Raw genomic sequence first — 20,579 nt, forward strand, 5'->3', positions numbered from 1 at the left:
GTTTTATCAATTAAAATGGAGTAACCCGTGTATATTTTTAACTGATAATATAACTCATATATATAATATCATAATAATCTCATCATTAATTTTCATTTAAATAACGATAAAATTCTTTTTTTCTAATAAAATAAGAAATATTTTTATTTCTTATTCTTTTCCAAATAGAAGTAGGATAAACATTTGCTAATATAATCCTTGGGTTTAAAGTTCATTCTCATTATTTTATTAGTTAAAGGGATTTTAAAAGAAAAGAAACAAGAAAAGGGGTTTTTGAAAATAATAATTTTATTAGCAAAAGAATGTGTTTAAAAAAGAAAAAGAACAATATGTTTATTAGAAAAGGGGCATTTTTGACCCAATAAAATAACAATTGGGGCATTTTTGGACCAAACTATTAACGGAGGAAATTTTTGTTCAATTTCACATAGTTTAAGGGAATTTTTTACCCTTTTCCGTTAAAACAATTATCAAATTTTAGTTGTATAAATAGGTATTTTCTTCTAGACTGACCACATGATTATTTCGATAAGCAAAACTAATTTAATAAATATGGCAATTAAATTAGTCAACTGATAAAAATAAAATGATCTTAAATGCCCTCATCATGTGGCCTTCCGTGCATAAGGATTTATAATGTGTGACTTCATTCAGGGGGGTATTCTTATTCTTCTTCTGATGATGATGATGATATTGAAGATGATGATGATGATGATGATGGTGATGATGATACGACTTATTTTGCTCCTATTGATGATTATGATGATGAAGAAGATGGTGATGATGATAGCGGTGATGTACTAAGAAAAGGGAAACTCTAGATTAATAATTTGAGACTGCTGATGCTAGTTCATCGATATTGTTCTTTATATGTAAGTGTATTTCGTTTTTCCTTTTTAAAAGAGTACTGTGAAATCATATATCCGCATTTGCAACTCATTTCTCTGAAATAAATCCGAGTTGAGATGTAAAATATAAGCATTTTACCTCGCTAGGCATGAATTACTAGTAAATATAGTTTTGACAATTCATACCAAGTATAAATAGTTCATCATGCCTCGAAATTTTCAAGTGTAGTTCTCTTTCCAAATATATTGATTGAAAGACCACTAAGCATGTGGAATCTACAAATTTGGGAAATGATGCAACTAAGGCATCTCGAATTTGGAAAATTAAATTTACCAGATTCTCAGTACTGGCTTTTTCAAACATACAAACTATTTCTAGCTGGTTTGCAGAGTGTTGAAGAAAGGAGGTGTAGTTTTCAAGGAGTTGGAACATTAGAATTATGATTTTTTTTTGCTATAAAGATGACTATGAAAGTTGTAGGCAATCCAAATACTTCGATAATCTTGTCCATATTTGTCAACTTGAATCATTGAGTTTTCAACTTAATATTTTGCGGACATGTAACTAGATATCACTAGTGCACATTCAGGAAAGTTTTTCCGGAAACACTCAAGAAGTTATCGATCGTTTACTCGTAGCAAGAGCGCGAAAAATTGAGCGTTTCTTATCACAACCCTTTTTCGTAGCAGAAGATTCGAACCCGGAACTAGTCGGATGGAGTAGATAAGTTCCTTGTTAAATAAAATAAATGTTAATCTTAAATTAAATAAACAAGTAAAGATTTTTTGTCATAGGATAGTCCAAAGTCTCGATAGTTAGCTCTCGGCCTTCCGGTCAAAAAACAACGTAAGAATCCTCGGATCATCACTTATTCCCTGAATAAATAGAATGACTAAAAATTCAAAGAAAGGTTTTGCTTTTGGTCAAAATATAAATAGGGGTTTCGGCGGGAAGAGGAGTGTACCATGAGAGAAGCAAGGAGGTCAACCAGAAAAAGAAGGATTTTTTGTTTACCTTACTTACTTTCCTTTTCCTTATATCGATAAAAAAAAAAAATTATCTTTTTTCGGGGCTACAAAGATAGTTATTAAATCGTTAGCACCGCATAAAAACATTCCCCTAGAGTAGGCATTTTAATAAGAGAAACTGTTATAGCCATCAGACATTCTTTTTACGGATAGAGGAATACATAGAGTTGGCTTCAGTAATAGCTCTTTAAACTTAGTTATAAGCAATAAATAATAATAATGAAGAAATGAAAATTATACAATTTCTTTGCTTCATTTTTACATTTTTATAGGGCTAAACGGACTAATCCGTAGACTCTTCTCGGTAAAAGGATCAAACTTATTATATAAAATGATACGTTTAACATCATTTTTTTTTGCATTGCTCTTTCATTAACCGACATAAATATTTAGTCGCCATTTTTTTCTTGACGAGAAAAAAAGATAAGGAAATTTTCTCTGTTATATACATTCTCATTATGAGAAGGGGTCATTCGGGCGCGTTAGCTACAGCTTTGGCACGGGTCGATACGCACAGCGCCTAGTATTGGGTTTATCGGCTATATAATGGGGTATCTAATCCCATTCGCTCCCCTAGCTTTCGTCGGATCCTTTCATACATTATGTTAGGTATCAAGGAAAATCAATTCTGGCTGGTAATCAAAGCCCAAAGATCTATGAATTAGCCCATGCTTGACTAGCCAAGCAGACAAACGACCCGGAAATAATCGAGTTAGTATCGTGGTTATGAGTGCTGTATCGGTCTAACGAGAGGAATGGGAATGATTGACAGGAGCTTATTATTTTAATGGGGGAGCGACTCTGGGACGAATTTTAACTGTTTCTGGATATGTTGTGTTTCCTCTTTGGATAATATTTCTGGTATTCTTGTAATCGGTTTAATAGGTATTTTCTTTTATGGTTCATATTCCGGATTGGGTTCATCCCTGTAGTAATAAAGACTCCTTATTCTTATTTCTTATTTAGTATTTCGAATTAATTCTTATTTCTATTTATTTTCTTTTTTATTGAATTTTTTTTTGTGAATAAACCTAAACTAAATAATGAACTAAATGAAGCGAAGTTTTGAAATAGTGTACTTGTACTATTACTATATATAAAGAAAAGAAGAATGGGATGAATTGGATAAATATACAGAACCCCTTCTATTATATATATAATCCTTTCCTGACATAATTGGAATATAATAAATTGATAGCTTTTGGAAAGGGAGGAAGGCGCTATTTTAATATTCTTTGATTCCTGTAGATAAACAGGAATTAATTCTAACTCCCACATGATGAAAAAAAGTAAAAGGTCCCGAGATGAAAATGATCCAATTTGACCACTGTACATTGCTAACATGAGAAAATGGAATAATCGAGAATCTCGAGTAACTGGCCCAAGTGCTATTTTTACCCAAGGCTTTGCTACTTCAGGTATTTTAACGAAATACACTTGGAATACTTGTAATCTTCAGATCCGAGTGGTTAATAATGCACGTAAGTATGATGATATTGGTGGAGCAAAATTTTGAGAATAATAGCCTGTTTGGCCAAGCTTTCAAATTTTGCTTATTTATAAAAGTGTTTTTTTTTTTTTTTGGTCATAAGAGTTTTTCGTAAAAGTACTTTTGGAGACCAAAAATTTGTGTTTGGCTAAAAAAGTTGAAAAATTACTTTTTCCAATATTAGAACCAGCAATTTATGCTTGGCCAAAGTTTCAAAAGTGCTCTCAGGGGAAACCCATTTTTTTAGCTTGTACTACAATTGAAAAAAAAAAAATATTTTTTCCTCAAAGTTTGGCCAAGCATAAATTGCTGATGCCAGCCGATCGGCTTCAAACAATGTCATCTCTTTTCCAAATAATTTTCACCTTCAACTAAGGAGTCTCTTACAGAGTGCAGGATAATGGAATATAGATGCATAGGATAACATCTTTGTTGTTTATTTGCTGTAAGATCATTATATTTAGTATCTTTCCTTTAGTTAAAAGTGTTTTCTCTGTGATTAGGACCAAAAGTGAGCCCTTTTGGCAAAGATAAAGGACCATTTGAGTTTATCATTATATAATAGGGACCTCCATAAACCTACCATTGAAGTTAAGGAACTATTTAGGCTGTTTTCTCAAGATAAATTTTGCTGATATCATTTCAGCTATCAAATATTATCATGGTTACATACTGTATCTTATATGCTTTACCTAATTTATTTTTGCTAATACTCATATTTGTGTTTTTCTTATAGTATTTCTTTTGCAGTGCTTTTGCAGCGCTTTTGCAGCTTGTTGCCTATCTGTTATTCTTGTGGCTCGGAAATAAACAATGCTCTTTCCTACAATGATGCAGGTGACTACAATATTATATTCCAGAATGAACTCCAACTATTACTTTTGAAACTTATAGTGTGTTTATCTTTTATAATCATGACCAAAAAATTATTTTGATTCAATATAGTAATTTAATTAAAAAATGGTAACTAAATTAGAAAAATAAATACAAAATGAGATGATGCTAGATGTGGTTATTTTGTGTAGCTGTAGATTGTCAAGAACGTAGAAAAAACACGAGAGAAACTGAAGAATGACCGTCTCAATTACTTTAGACATAAGAGATGAAAGGAAGTAAAATTTCCTACACTAAATGTAAATCCTACAAAATATTCTTGATAATATTCTACAACTAATGCTACACCCTTGGGTGCGCAGTGTGTTATTACTCATTAAACTTGGAAACTGTGGAATTTCTAGATGAGCTTATCAATTTCTGTTGGTACCTATGCTGCTTTCTGGTAATTGATTGTTTGGCAACCATTAGAGTTCTAATATATTGTTTTGTTTGGTTCATCTTCGTGGTATTGACAGTTGAAAAAGCTTGATATATTGCTCCTTTTGTGAGAATGTATTATACTCTTTAAACTTTCGAAAACAATGTAGAAAAGGCTCCTTTTCCAGACTGAGTTTTCTAATTCCTATTGGTATCTGTGCTGCTTTTGGGAAATTGATTCTTTCGTATCTATTTGAATTTCAACTATGTTTCTGTCAAGTTAACCAGTTCATTACATCAGACTAATCTGACTATTTATTTTCTTCTGTTGCTGTGTTCTAGGTGGAAATAGAGCAACAATTGTGACTTTGGAGATATCCAACTTTTAGGAAACTTTGTTTTTTTTCATCCCTCTTACTATAGGAAACAGAAAAGGTAAAGACACACTACCATAATTTTTTTTTTTGGGAATTGAAGCATGGGTGGTTGATTCCTTAATATATTAACCAGCATCATTGTATTTTTTTCTGAAATATGGTAGCTGATCAATGTATAGATGGTTTGGGTATCCGGTGCAAAATTCAAAGAGTAAAAAAGAGAAGTGGAAAAACCCCAAAAAAAAAAAAAAAAATCTTCCCAGTGCAAGACTTGAAGCATACAAGCAAGTTCCTGAAGGGTCTTTGTAAGAACTTTTGGAAATAATCATATTTGCATGTTTGATCTATAAATAAAAAATAAAGGGAAAAAGACACAAATGGCCATCCGGGTGAAGTTATTGACACCATGTAGCCCAAGAATCTTAAAAGTCATTTTTAGGCTTTTTTTTTCAACTAATTCTAGCATATGTATATAAATTGTATCATTGTTGTTTATGTATCACTACTGAATATGTATAGAAAATATATCATTATTGTATAGAACATGTATCACTACTGTATATGTATAGAAAAAATGTATCATATGTATTGAACCTGTATCATTATCGTATAGAATATGTATCCCTATATTTATAGAAAATATATGATTATTGTATAATTTGTGTATAATAACTGTATAATCAACGTATAATAATATATACACACTAATGATACACATATTATACACTATTTACACAACTTTACAACGGCAATGATTATCGAAGAAAAAATGGAGACGGCCGGAAAAAATGCAGGAGTACAGTTGCATAATTAGTATGTGAATCGAAAGACCCTAGAGTAGAAAATATGGTGGCTCACTTATTCCGACTGCACATCCATGGCGCCATAGGGCAACTTCTCTTCAGTTTATCTATCCTTCTAATTTTCGAGTTACCCAAATTTAGATTAACATAAAAGCTAAATTTTACAGATAATTGAACAGGCAAAATGCCTTATTGGAAAAATCAAAGGAAAGAAGGAGAGAATTTTTAGGTGTATATATTGTAAAGAGATATGGAGAGAGATCTGGAGAATATTAGCGGATTCGTGGTTTTTGTTGTTAACTTTTTTATGTACCACCATATCGACCATTGATGCTTGGGTTCCTTCAAATGTCCGTCCCTTCGTTTCACGTTTTGGCTATCGTCGGCGGCGGCTAGGGAAAATTGGGAGAAAGATCATAAAGTGATATTTTGGTTTTTCGCTAGAGTTTGTCTTTATTTTGGCCTAAGGACCATTTCGGGTCATTTGCTTAAAATGGGGCCTTTTCTTTTTTGCTGGTGGCCACATCATGTATTTTCATTTTTTTTTGCATGGATTTCCCTTCAAAGGCACTAGTCTTTAATTTTTGCCCCTCAAATCGGTGGTATTTAATTTTGCCCTTTCTTAATATTCCGGGTTAGGGTGCTCGAATCCAACTCAAGAAAAAGAAAAAAAAAGGTAAGGGGGAGGTTTGTAGCAAAATTAGGCCTATTCGGGAAAAAAAGTTAGGCCTTAAGGCGGAGAGGTTTGAAAAAAATTTCAACTAAGTAAAAAAAAAAAAAAAATTGTTTTGCCTTTAAGACAAACCTCTACCTAAGGTACAGTTTGAAATTCTGCCTGAATCAGGCAAGCAAAACTCTGCCTTGCGATTTTTTTTTTAATTTTTGATTGAGCGGGAGTTCGAACTCGGAGCCAAGAAGTTTTTAGTGAAGGCTAAAAATTAAAGACCACCAATTTGGGGGCCAAAAATTAAAGACCAAGGTCTTTGGAGGACAATCGTGCAAATGACCCGTGTACTTTTCCCTAAAATAAAATCATCAATCATGAACCTTTTTTATTTCTTTTAGGGAAAATGGGCAAATATACCACTCAATTATGCGATATATAGCAAATATACCCCCTTTAAAAAAGTAGAGGTTGTGTACCCTCGCTGTTATAGAAAAAGTGCATATATACCCTTTTGTTAACAGCTATATGTTTATTGAATTAAAAAAATAATATTCTAACAGTGATATTTTAATTCCAAAAATGCTAGGTGGCATTAAAATATTACGTCACCCGTTTTTTACCTCTCCAAACCCGACCCGGACCCGACCCAACTAAAATAAAACCTAATCCCTTTTTTTATTCAGTGTTAAAGACTGCTGAAAAGTGTTAAACTCTTCATCGGCTTCACTGAAATATTAGATATTATGAGCCTGTTTGGATGGGTTTCTGCCTATAAGCTGAAAACAACTTATAAGCCAAAAAAATAAGTTGGGGTAGTCTAACTTTTTTTTTTTTTTTGACTTATAGTTATTTTCACAATTCGCTTCAAATAAAGCAAGTCAAATGAGTCCAATTATTTTTGAAACTTATTTTAAGCAAAAAATTTTTGTTTTCGGCCTACCCAAACACTCAAAAAAAATTAAAACAAATTTTTTATAAGAATTTATAAGCCAATCCAAACGGGCTCTATATATAGAGACAGGCATTTAGCATGAGATTTTTGAAGTTGATTTTGTAAGCCAAAACAACGTCGCATGATGCTACAGTTCAAGGAAAAAGAAACAGCTTATATGATTATGTAATTAGTGAATTTGCGCGGTCGAGTGAAAATTGAAATAGCTTTATTAGTTTTTAATAAAGAAAATCAGTATTCATTGATCAAATATTTTCTACCATAAACTATTACGATAGATAAATAACACATTTAGGATATTACAATTGGTAAAATATTAATGGTAGAGTATATAAATTAAAGGGAAAAGGGTTAAATATACCCCCATCTACTTTAATTTATTGGCTAATTTTGTCCTCCGTTAGCCAAAGTAGTCAAATATACTCCTCCCATTACAAGTTGGGGCCCAATATACCCCCACGGTTAGCAAAGTTTCAAAATACCTCTTATTTCTAACATTTTCCACATAAACAAGTCTAGTAATTGGAATTGGACGACATGGACGTCACATGACATTTAACTTATTCTATTGGTGTCTACGTGGCAATTTTTTTTAAAAAAAACAATCTGGAAAATTGTTTTTTTTTTAAAAAAAAAAATCTGAAAAAAAGGCTTTTATTAAAAATCTGAAATTTTTTTGTTTTAATAAAACCTGTTTTTTTAAAATATATTCTCGAAAATTGGATATTTTAGTTAAAAAAAAATCTGGAAAATGATTTTTTTTTTTAAATCTAGAAAACTGTAAAGCATTTTTTTTTAAAAAAAAAGTGCCCTAATTTATTTTCTTTAAATCAGGATTAATTTTAAAAAATCACAAACTCATTTAAAAAAAAATCATTTTCTAGATTTTTTAATAAAAATCCAATTTTTCAGAATATTTTTTTATGAAGCGGGGTTTTATAAAATTAAAAAAAAAATCAGATTTTTAATAAAAGTCATTTTTAACAGATTTGTTTTTTATAAAAATCAATTTTCAGATTGTTTTAAAAAAAATTGCCACGTAGGCACCATATCGAATAAATTAAAATGTCATGTGGCGTTCATGTCATCCAATTGTAATGACTAGATTTGTTTATGTGAAATACGTTAGTAAATGAGTGGGTATTTTTAAAACTCGTTAACAAAAGGGGTATATTTGCCCCCAACTGTTGCTGGAATGCAGATATTTGATTTACTTTGATTAACTGATAAGAAAGTTAGGTATATTTTCCCTAAATTAAAATCTCACCTATAGCCTCTTGAAAATGAAAGTCAAACCTTCAATGTTATATAAAACCTCTAGCTTCTCTATGTGTTGATTCCCCCGCTATCAGAAACATCATCATTGCCTTTAATAGCATAGCAGTATCTGTCAAACAAATAATATCATTGAACTCTTCGATATAGTTTAAAATTGAAGTTTTGAAGAAATACTCTTAATTAATCATACACTTATGGAGAAAAAGTGGTTAAAAATAGTAAAGTATTATAAATCTGCTCCTAAAATATTGTAAGTAATAACCTTAGAAATGATAAAATTTTAAAACATAGATACAGTACTAATGAAAACTCGAGGAAATCTGCTTCAACCACTATTTTCTCAGGAACTCGCAACACCCTTGCACATATCCTACATACCAATCAACGACCATAAGTTGATAGGAGTAGTATATTTTTAGTGGTTCTTGAATTAGGAAATAACTTTCAGTTAACATTTGAAGTACAGTTCTTCTTAAAAGGTAAAAAAATCGATCTTATTGATACTCTCATAGTTAGCATACATCGTATCTAAAAGTTCATTTCATGATAATTCAACATATAGTAGTCCAAAAATAAGATCGGGTAACTAAAAGGCACCATTTTCGGGTGCCTCTTCACAACCTTCGCATTCTTTTTCATCGGAATAGTCGACGTTGCTTCAGCTTAGCCATTTCTCTACTCACAATTATTCAATACAACAAAACAACAAATAATCAATGGACCATACATGTAATCCGGAGACTCAAAAAAAAAAAATGCTGCAAAAAATAAAGAATATTATCCCCCTAAATCACCTGAAGAGCAAATGAACATAGCATTAATACACGTATCTCATGCATGATTTTAATTGTATGAACAAATTGGAAGAGGAGTATTCTGACAACCTCATTTTTCTCAACTTATAGGACCACGTAGGTTAAGAAAAGAAAACAGCTACTACATACAATTAATGAATTTATTATAGTAGAAGGCTAACAGAAGCAAACAGTTATAAATGACTTTATTATGGAAGGCTAACGGGCAGGGCTGTATTTTTATATATTCATTCGACATGTCGTGGGCTTTTAAATAAGTAATTGAGCAAAATCGAAAGGGATAAGCAAAAAGCAGCCGACGGTTACATAACACATTTAAGATGATGTACCGTTTAAACTTCATATAATTAAATAGTGAAATTTTTTTCGGTTATTAGATTTGAGCAAATATGTATGTCATTACTTTCAAACGGATGACAAATGTAAGAGTATTTGACTTGAAAAATAAGAGAAATGACAAAAAAAAAAAAAGGGAAAAATAGATAAATAGGTTCCTTGGCTATAGTGTGGTTTCACATCACTTTGTTTATATCTAACTTTATATATTTGTTGAGTGCAATAAGTTATTGAAGAAGTTACAACTTTTCATTATCTTTTTTATTCCAACAATAAAGTTGCCATTTATGTTTCACCCTATATATAATTACCCTCTCTAATTACACAATAAACAGATAATAATGACGTGGAAGAGAAAATAAACCAAAGAAGAGAGAAAATGCCAAAAAAGGAGAAAAAAGAAAAATATGATTCTAAGCCATAGAGAGGTGTCAAATCACCTTATCTATACCTAACTTTATATTATATATAAATATAGATGCTAAGAGGAGAATAGAGGTACGACAAGGAAATAATTGGCATTCATTGACTATAAGAGCCTGTTTGGAAAGCCACCTGGTAACTGGAATTGGTGTAATTACTACCCAAGTAATTACACAGCCAAGTAATTACACAGTATTGTAATTACAACGACGTGTTTGTTTGTTATAATGTAATTACAGTGTAATTACAAGCGTGATGTTTGGTTGCACAAGTGTAATTACACAATTAGTTTGATTTAAAAATAAAATTTAATTATAAGAAATTTAAAATTAATATTTAAAAAATATGTGCCTTTATAAATGATATTAAATTAGTTATTCAATAATACATTGTTTCTTGAAAATATGCTAATTAATAATCATATATCTGTAACTAATATTGTAAAAAATAATTGATATATAATTTCAAATTAATAATATTTTAATTTTAATTGATTATAAATATTAAAAGCATACCTTTTTTGTGAGAACATCATGAGATTGGATGTTTGACAATAAACGAATATTTATAAATATAATGCCACAAAACTATTCAAATATTTGATAATAGTTCTATCAACTGTAAGTGAAAAATAAACAACATGCAATGTGAAATAACAAGTCAATAGTACTAAAGCAAATATTTTTAAAATCGAAAATATAACCTAAATTCAAAATCCAAAAGAATATTTTTAACATAATACTCTTATGTCAAATTCTAACGTTACATAAGTAAGTTTCAACGTAACATAAGTAAATACTCCTATAATTCAAAAGAAGTGGAAAATATAAGTCAATAACCTCATTCACAACGAAATTCTACATTAATAACGTCACTTTTTATATGTCAAGTTTGCTAATAACTCATTCTTTATAATATTAAGAGATGTAGTTTAAAAAATTTGAATATTAACACGGTTATGCTAAATGAATAAAATAAAAAAAATAAAAAAATACTGCAGCTATACTGGAACCACAAGAAAGGTTAAGGTAATGGTAAGAAAAGAAAATGAAATATAAATTCTATAAAAGAAAAACATATTTTAAAAAATACAAATAATTAAAAAGTAAAAAGTAAAGAAGGAATTAAATAATAGAAATAAAAAATAAATTAGAAAAGAAAATAAATTAAAATAAAAAATAAATTAAATAATAGAAATAAAAAATAAATTAAAAAGAAAAGAAATTAAAATATAATTAACAAGAAATAAACTAACAGGTAACCTTGTAATTACAGGGTGTAATTACACACAATTCTTAGGCCTCTCTTGAGAATTGGAGAGTGTAATTATACCCTCTCAATTATACCCAATTCCACCTAACTGTGTAATTACTTGGTCAAACAAATAGACCAAACTGTGTAATTACACCCAATTTCAATTACTTGGGTGGCTTTCCAAACAGGCCCTAAATCAGCATTTACTTGGAAATTTGGAGTTACATTACAACCTATATAAGAGGGACAGTTGAACTTCCATTTTAACTTTGATCAGGGGCATTATAGGATTTCACTTTAATAATTGTATCATCAGCTTGTACAGCTAGGCTTTGGGTGTTGTACTTTTCCTTTGATAGTCAGAAAAAACAAAATCTTTTTCATAATTACCACATCTGTCATTACAGTTAACTAACTGCTATGAGGGTATTTCAGATTTTTTTTATTTTTTTTTTATTTTTTTTTATGTTGCAGCCTATTGTACATCACGAATGAAAGATATAACACATTGATTTAATTACATAAAGAGGCTCGTTTTTTGCAACTATTTCTCTTGGCCATTGGGTTGAGCAGTTAAAGCTCTCCGGGCCCACAACTCCCATGCCAGCTGTGATTGTCAAAAGATAATCAATTTTTTCTAATATTTTTTTTTCGATTAACAATATAACCAATTTACAGTTTACCCTTCCCATATTCCATTTTATGGTCTAACCCCTGTTGTTGTTGAACATTTGGATAGAAGTGAAAAGGGTCAATAATGACAACATATATGATATATCTTGTGTGCTCCATTTATCTCATTGCTTCCTAAGAAGTCTCAAGCATGGTCTATAACTTGACCTCCAGTAAACAAGTGGTCAATCTTGAAACACTTGAAGACATTTTCTAGCAGTTGCATATCTGTGCATATTTCTATGATAAAATTCTAGCTTTATAATACTAAAAACTTAAGAGAAGACATTACTGACCTTTCTCCTTATCACGATACAGAGAAGACATTATAATAAATTTTGCTAATATCAGTAATTATTTGGTCATTGTAGTGCAAAATAAAATCAACTACGACTTGGTAATAGTTTTATTAATTATTCTGCGGTAAGTTTTATTTATTACACAATAGACGAAACATTATGTCATCCAAGTGTTACTCCTCCATTTCAATTTGTAAGTTTGGTTGTGATTTGACGCGAACGTTAAGAAAGTAAAGAAGATTTTTAAATCTTGTGGCTCTAAATTAAATATATATCGAATGCACTAAAATGTCCTTTAGTATTGTAATTTTAAACATGGCATGTAGAAAGTTAGAATTTAAGAGTTGAAAAAAAAACAGAAAGAGGCATTCTTTTTGTTGGAGTTAGAATTTAAGTGTTGAAACGGACTAGGAAGAAAAGTAAGAAAACCAAATTGAAATTGATGGAGTATGTGTATTCATAAAGAACAGAAAAGGAAAAAAAAATCTATTTTCAATGAAAGATTGTTAATACAGGAGAATTGAGAAAATCAGAACATAAAGAACACAAATATGAGTATATAATCCCTCAATAACATAAAAGAATTGTCCACATTACAGCACTAGAAATCAAAATTTTGTACCCAAAAGTAAAAGGGAAAATAGGAAATTGGGATCCAATTGTTCCTCACAAATCTTCACTTATTATACTTACTTTAATTATATTCTGAAAAAAGACGGTGTTCAATTTATTGTACCAATTATAAATTTTGTGTTGCCTGCCACTAAGCTTTGATGGTACTATTAACTATTAAGTCAATAAAGTAAAATATGATAAGGTAAGAGAATCATAACCTTATCTTTAGCATATGAGCGAAAGAATCACTCCTCTTCCAAAATACTTATCATCATGTTTCGCTTCTGTAAGAATCAATTTAACTAATTTTTAAAATTAAATTAAATTATATTAATTTAATATTTTAAAATTTTTAATTTAATTTTAAAAATTAAATGTTTAAAAACTAAATGAAATCTACTATAAGTTGCAATTAATTTTATATTAATATGATAAAAAAATACATACTAAAATATTGATTTATATTCAAATAATTTGACTCTAAAAAAGGAAGTATTTTAGGACGCAAAAAATATTTAAAGATGAGAGGAAATCTTTGTGACACAAAGTGAATATGACTCAATCACCATGAGTGCCTTTAATTTGCAAAAAGTATTTTAATCGGTGGGACATATTACTAGTATTATATTTAGTAATATAATAGCAAGATAAAATTAAATTAACTTTATACATAAATATATGCTTATCTTTTTTAAAAGGGACGATAATTGTGTCTTTTAAGCCTTTCAAATTTGCTTCAAAGATAACGTTGCCTTTAAAGCAACTCCACCAATTCGTACTTTATTCAAATTCAGTCCCTTCTCTTCAATTTTATATTTATCTACAATTAATGTTTGATTAAGCTGATTAAATTGACTCATAAACACTTTTTGACTTATTTATTCATTTGATGAACATTTAAAGTGATTACAAGTTAAAATCAGTCAAAAATTTATAAGTTGGTCACCGACAACATATGATTTTTTTTTAATTTATAAGCACTTTTAATTTGACTGTTTTCTTTTACTATTTTATTCTTTTATTGTAATTATCAAGATACCTTTTCCAAAACGAAAATCATAACTTCCTCTCCATTTTATACACATCGGTCATCCTTTTTCTTTCTTATAAAGATGCTTTTAAATTTATAATTATTATAGTTATTCTATCAAAAGAATAATTTATCAACACTTTTTATCGAATATATTAACAGTATATTATTAGTTTCAACTGTTTAATCCAAATAAGAAATTATTTATTTATTAATTAATTTCAATAATGAAAGTGCTATTGAACTATCGTAAAATAGCTTATTCATGTCACTCATTAATAATTGGACATAAAAATGAAACTGTCGTGACACATTTGACCCACATTCTGTTTTAAGGGACCAAAGCATATTCTAACATTCAGATTAACTTTCGCTAATAAGGATGATTTTTGTAAGGAAAAAGCTCAAATGTGTCATAGAACTATCCGAAATGACTAATTCATGAAATTCTTTAATAGTTGGGCTCGTTCATGCCATCGCAGTCACCGAAATGGCTCATCCATGCCAGTTACCATTAACAATTCAAATGGTTAGTTTTACAATCAGTTTTTTGTGCGTATTGGCCTTCAAAGGCACCGATCTTTAATTTTGACACTTCAAAATTGCCGGTCTTTAATTTTCGCCTTCGCCTAATATCAGGTTAAAAAAACGCAAGCGTAATTTCATAAAGCAAAAATTAGGCCTATTCGGGCAAAAGTTAGTCCTTTAGGCAAAGTTTTGCAAAATTTCAACTAAGTTATTTTTTTTTATTTTTTTTTTATCTTATGTCTGAAAGCAAAACTCTACCTTAAGGTAGAGTTTGCCTTATGCCTAAAGGAAAATCCTCGCGTTAAGTAGAGTTTGCATTAGAACTCTACCTGATCTGCCTGATTAGGCACCTGCAAGACTTTGCCTTGCGAATCCAAACTCTATCTTGCGATTTTTTTTTTTAGTTTTTTACTGAACGGGAATTCAAACCCGAAACCAAGGGATTTTAGCAAAGGACAAAACTTAAAGACCACCAATTTGAGGGGCAAAAATTAAAGACCACACCCGAATAAGAGCAATCGTGCAAAATTGCAAATTGCCCTTTTACAATACAAGTTTTTACACGTGGCCTCCAATTAAAGGTCCACGTTGCCAATTAAAACTCATCCTAAACCTGACCCAAAAAAAAAGATATTAACAAGTTGCCAAATTGAACCAGGAATTGTTGTTTTTTCTTCCATTGTTGAAATATAAGAACTGGGTTTTGGGAGAATAAAAAGTTTCCTGCATTTGTTTGTGGATTTTAGTTTTTTGGTGTGATAAAAATGTGATCTTTATGTATTCTAGCTGTGATTTTTTTTTCTTTGCCTTTCCTTGTATCATTTTTCAAATATAAGAATTTGGTTTTTGGGGAAAGAAGAAATCTTCTGCATTTGTTTGTGGATTTTAGCTTATGGGTTAGATAAAAATGGTAGTTTTTTTTTTTATAAGACAAATAACAAATGATAGTATCTCCCTACTAGAGTTGAAATCATTTTATTGTTGTGCTTAATCAAATTTCATGGATCATCTGGGTAATTATTGGACTTCCTCACTAAACCTTCGGAGAATAGGGATTTGGGTTAAAAGGTTATGGTCGGGTTTGGCATGGCTTTTAGTTTAATTTCATATATTGTCTTTTCTTCAATTCTATCCTTCTCTCAAATTTGTATTGCAATGATTTTACAGCTGTATTATATTGCTTATGATCTGCCATTGAAACGCTAGTTTCCCTTTATTAATTACTCTATCATTTGATTAAACTTATTAGAGCAAAACAACACATGTAATGTGGAAATTATTGTTTTGGCTTGTATTTAGAAAAGATCCAAAGGAATCTTACTTTTGTTACTTCATTCAGCTGATGATGAATGAAGAAATGGGAAAGAGTAAAAAATGACCTTAAACTATGCGAAATTGAACAAAAATGTTCACCGTTAATGGTTTGGTCCAAAAAATGTCACTGTTGTTACCTAATTGAGTCAAAAATGTCATTTTTCTAATAAATATATTATTGCTTTTCGTTTTATACACATTTTTTTCGAATAAAAATATTCTTTTTAAAGAATCCTTTTCTTGTTTCTTTTCTTTTGAAATCTCTTTAATTAATAGAAAAGTTGAAGGGAATATTTTTACTTCTTAATCTCATTTCATCAAAAATGCAAAAGGGTTCTTTTTTTCTTTTTTCTTTGGCCATGAGCTAACCAACTTTATCCGCCAACTTTAGATGTGCACCATCGCCTATACATATCCACCGCAGATTGCTTTTGCCTCCTCTCTCTCTCTCGAAAGCTGTAAAGCAGGAAAAACATTCCAGATCCATATATCCAGAATCACATTAATACATATCGTTCTATGTACACACATGCTCCAAATTTAACAGCTTTATTTCGAAAAGCATCTCGTCCCAAGACAGTAAGCATCTGAAGTTTTTCTTCTAGCTTGCATAATTACAATCATCCAGACTTACATAATCTCCTGTTAAACAGATCTAAATCATGAAGTAAACCAAAGATTCAGTTTTCTAGTGCACTTGAAATCTAATAAGGGAAAAGGTGCAAATATACCCCTCAACTTTGTGATTTAGAGCAAATATATTTCTTGTTAAAAAAGTGGTGTATATATCCCCTCCATTACACAAATGGTGCAAATATATCTTTTTTGCTGACAAATTTTTTGGAAAAAAGCCATTTAGCTTGTTTTTTAATTTAAAAAATGTTACGTGGCTTTAAAAAAATAACTCAACCTATTTTTTTGGTAGACTTATTTTTTAAAACCACGTGGTAATTTTTTTTTCTGGTGGTTGGGTCTGGTTCATTTTAAAAATTGGGTAGACTTATTTTTTTAAGCCAAGGAAATATTTTTTTTAAAACGAACGAGCCAACCCACTAAAAAAAATTGTCTCGTGGCTTTAAAAAATTAAGTCTACTAGAAAAGAATGGGTGGACTTATTTTTTTTATAGTCACGTGACATTTTCTTCATTAGAAGATAAGCTAAACAATTTTTAAAAAAGTGCTGTGCAATAAAGGCATATTTGTATTTATTTACGTAGCAATGTTATGATACTTGCACCATTTGTGTAACAACAGGAGTATATATGCATGATTTTTTTAAATGAGGGGAATATCTGCTCTAAATTGTAAAATTGAGGGGTATATTTGCACCTTTGCCTTGTCTAATAATATCACCACATCATATTCTGGAAGTTAAAGGAAAAAACGCAAAGGGAAAAACTCAGCTGCAATCATTTGGAACAAACATAGTGCCCAGTTCAGGAAATCGAGTGCTGCAAAAGTACTACCTTTAGCTTTCATAATCCAAAAATGTGATCAGATCTTTGATGCATTCAGAGAATATCAAGTGTTATGTTATAACCGTAAGAAACTAAATAAAAAGACTACCTTGAGACGACATTTCCATGTGGCTATATGCAAAGTTGAGCTGCCAGCATCCAGTATTTCCTCGTAATTCATATACATATCATTGACCTTCAACAGTCATATGAAATGCAGAGTAGTTCAATTCATGTAGGGCAAATCAAGAGACCCAAATTTAATTATGCACTATTAATTGGTAGTAAAGGACAAAATTCATCAAAGACACATCATGCATGTGCAAATCAGGAACAGCTACTGAGATGCGTGTAAGAATTCTATCAAGATTTTTAGTTTTCTGGATGTGATAAAAATGTGATCTTTATGTAATCTAGCTGTGGATTTTTTTTTTTTTTTTTGCATTTTCTTTTTCAAATATAAGAACTGGGTTTTTGGGGAAAGAAAAAATCTTCTGCATTTGTTTGTGGATTTTAGATAAAAATGGGAGTTTTTTTTTTTTTTTTTTTAAAGACAAATAACAAATGATAGGGGTAAATTTGGACCTTTTTCTTATTTTCAAATCATCTTTGAATTGGAAAAGAAGGTGGAAAGAAGGAATTTCTACCCTACCAGTGTTAATATCATTGTTTATTGTTGTGCTTAATCAAGTTGCAGCGATCATCTGGGTAATTGTTGGACTTTCTCAGTAAACCTTCGTAGAATAGGGATTTGGGTTAAAAGGTTACGGGTCGGGTTTGGGATGGCTTTTATAGCCTGTTTGGCCAAGTTTATTTTTTTTACCAAAAGTGTTTATTTTTTTAATAAGTGCTTATTTTAAAAAAGTAAGGTGTTTGTCCGCCTTTTTTGGAGAAAATAAGTCAGCTTTTCCTGGAGTACTTAAGCTTTTTGATAAGCCTAAAAAAAAAAGCTTTTTTTAAAAGTATTTTTGAGAAAAATACACTTGAAAGACTTTTTAAAAAGGCTCTACCAAATACACCGATGCTCAAAATATTTTTTAAAATTAATTGCCTAAATACAAATTGAGTGCAATTTTAAACATTTTTTTTTTGAAAAGTGCTTTTGGAAATTTTAAAAGCCTAGCCAAACAGGCTAGTTTAATTTCATATTGGCTATTCTTCTATTCTATCCTTCTCTCAAATTTGTCTAGTTTCCCTTTATTAATTACTCTATCATTTGATTAAACTTATTTGAGTAAAACAACACTTTTAAATTGTAATGTGCGAATTATTGTTTTTTCACTGTTTTAATGAGAATCTATTTCTCACCATGCGTTTTTTCAGTGAGCTGGTTCGGTGAGAATGAAATGAAAAAAATTATATTTTATAACATAAATTTTTCATTGAATGTCGATAAAAAAAACATTTATTTCTAGTGACGATTAGCTATATGTCCCACGGAACAAATAATTAAAATACTTTGTGCAAATTAAGGTAGTCTTGATAATTGAGTCCATATTCACTTTATGCTCAAAAAGGTTTCCTCTCTCTCTTTTTTTTTTTTTTTTTTTTCCGCCTAGATGACTCTTTGGCTCCTAAGCTGGAAATTTCTTTAGATTCTCTACTCATTATTATATTATATTTTATTGACTTAATATTCCATCAAAGCTTAGTGGCAGCAGCTTAATATGCACGCAAAATGTGTGAGTGGTACAACAAATTGAGACGGTCTTTTTTTAATATGAAAATTAGGCATATCTCTACATAATCATCTTTTAGTAACCTTTTTTCAAATTATCATTGAGGCACATCTTTATATAATCCCCTTTAGTAACTTTTTTAAGAAAATATAATTGATGCATACTCCTCCATATGCAACCCTTATCCAAGTTCTCATCTAATTTATAGGAAGGCAACTCTTGGTTATCCTTACAATTTACAAATACCATTGTAGTCACTCAGAGGTATGCCATTTTTCTCTTGATTTAATCTTTGGTACTTACTACTATATCTTTCGTGTTTTACTCAGTCTTTTTGTACTCATATTTGTGTTTTTAATGTTCTTTTCTCAAAGTATTTTGTAGCAAGTTTGCTAATTTCAAAATCTCCTATATTGCTTATCTGCCATTGAAAGATTAGTTTCCCTTAATTATTACTCATCATTTGATTAAACTTTAGAGCTAAATACACTTGTAGTGCTTGATTAAAGTTTAATTTAGCTCCTTGCATTAATAAGGGGTTCTAGACTTTTATAGATACTTGATTGTTATGTAATATGCATAGGTGAAACACTGAAACTATAGTTTTTTCCCCTTAAAAATACATGTAGAGGAAAAAATAATTTAAAGAAAAATTGATTGATGTGTTATTACTCTCCTACTATCTTATTTTTTGATCTTATATTTACCTGTTGTTTTCCTTACTTCGGTTATCATATTATTTGTTATTCTTATTGTTCTCTTCTCCATTATTTCCAACATGGGTTTTTTACTATTACCTTTCCTTTCCATACTTCGATTTGTTTACGCGCTTTTTGAGGCCAAGTTTATCTAAACAAACCCTTCATTCACAAAATGGGGGTTAACATTTCTGCTCACATCACCCTCCACCCCACTTGGATGCGTTGCGTATGTTGATGTTGTAGTAGTTTTCCTTTGGACATTAATTATGTCTTGCAAATCTAAGTTTGACTACTATTCCCTTTGATTTAACCACGTAGCGTTCAACACACCCCTTAAAAAAAATATTAAATTCTAGAATAAAATCGGTATTTTTCTTAATTACATCAATTCACTGGTCTCCTTTTTTGTTGAGAACTTGCAATCCATTTACTTGATTTTGTGATATTATGGACAAACATTAACATCTGTGTGGCCACTCAATCCAAAGTTATTTTCATCTTCACCTTTTGCTGCCTTGTAATGGCTAAACCGTAAATAACATCTGGAGTATTTAGTGGAGTATCTTTCCTTTAGTTAAAAAGTTTTTTCTTGACCAGGACCAAAAGTGCACCCTTTTTGCAAAGATAAAGGACCATTTATGTTCAGCCTTATATAATAGGGACTTAAATGAACCTACTATTTAAAGTTAAAGGACTATTTAAACTGTTTTCTCAAGCTGTTTACCATCTTATATGCTTTACCCATTTTGTTTGCTGATA

At 30.2% G+C, this 20,579-nt stretch overlaps 1 protein-coding gene and 1 long non-coding RNA gene across 3 annotated transcripts in view; one reads left to right on the top strand and one right to left on the bottom strand.

The window, feature by feature from the left end:
- The window catches only part of LOC132030844 (putative late blight resistance protein homolog R1A-10), a 72,633-nt gene that overhangs the window by 4,275 nt on the left and 47,779 nt on the right, over positions 1-20,579 (top strand). The gene's annotated exons all lie outside the window — the stretch shown is intronic.
- Positions 15,172-18,789, bottom strand: LOC132069519 (uncharacterized). Its single transcript, XR_009417796.1, has 3 exons — positions 18,570-18,789; positions 18,209-18,226; positions 15,172-15,694 (listed from the first exon to the last, which is right to left on the bottom strand). It is a non-coding gene; the product is annotated as an uncharacterized LOC132069519 (long non-coding RNA).

Source organism: Lycium ferocissimum, chromosome 9 (assembly GCF_029784015.1).
Source record: "Lycium ferocissimum isolate CSIRO_LF1 chromosome 9, AGI_CSIRO_Lferr_CH_V1, whole genome shotgun sequence".
Classification (NCBI taxonomy): domain Eukaryota; kingdom Viridiplantae; phylum Streptophyta; class Magnoliopsida; order Solanales; family Solanaceae; genus Lycium; species Lycium ferocissimum.